This window comes from Tupaia chinensis, unplaced genomic scaffold (genome assembly GCF_000334495.1).
Source record: "Tupaia chinensis unplaced genomic scaffold, TupChi_1.0 Scaffold144326_1, whole genome shotgun sequence".
Lineage (NCBI taxonomy): Eukaryota > Metazoa > Chordata > Mammalia > Scandentia > Tupaiidae > Tupaia > Tupaia belangeri.
The window spans coordinates 304,420-304,829 of NW_006204184.1; positions in this window are offsets into that span (position 1 = coordinate 304,420).

The following is a 410-nucleotide window of genomic DNA, read 5'->3' on the forward strand; positions in this document are numbered from 1 at the left end:
CGCGGGGCGCAGCTTCCTCCCCGCCTCCCGCCGGAACTCTGGGGTGCGCAGGAGCCCACGCCCGGCTGCGCCTCCCCAGCAGGCTGAGGATCCAGGTCCCAGAGCCCCTCCCAGAAAGACCCGGGCCACGCGCCCAGGAAGGGAACGGATCGAGAGGAGGTCCTGGCGACGAGAGGTCCCTGCTCCGGGTGTGTGCGTGGCGGAACCGCTGTTCGAATGCACGACCCCCCTGCGCCTCCCCAGCAGGCTGAGGATCCAGGTCCCAGAGCCCCTCCCAGAAAGACCCGGGCCACGCGCCCAGGAAGGGAACGGATCGAGAGGAGGTCCTGGCGACGAGAGGTCCCTGCTCCGGGTGTGTGCGTGGCGGAACCGCTGTTCGAATGCACGACCCCCAGGTCACGGCTCGGACC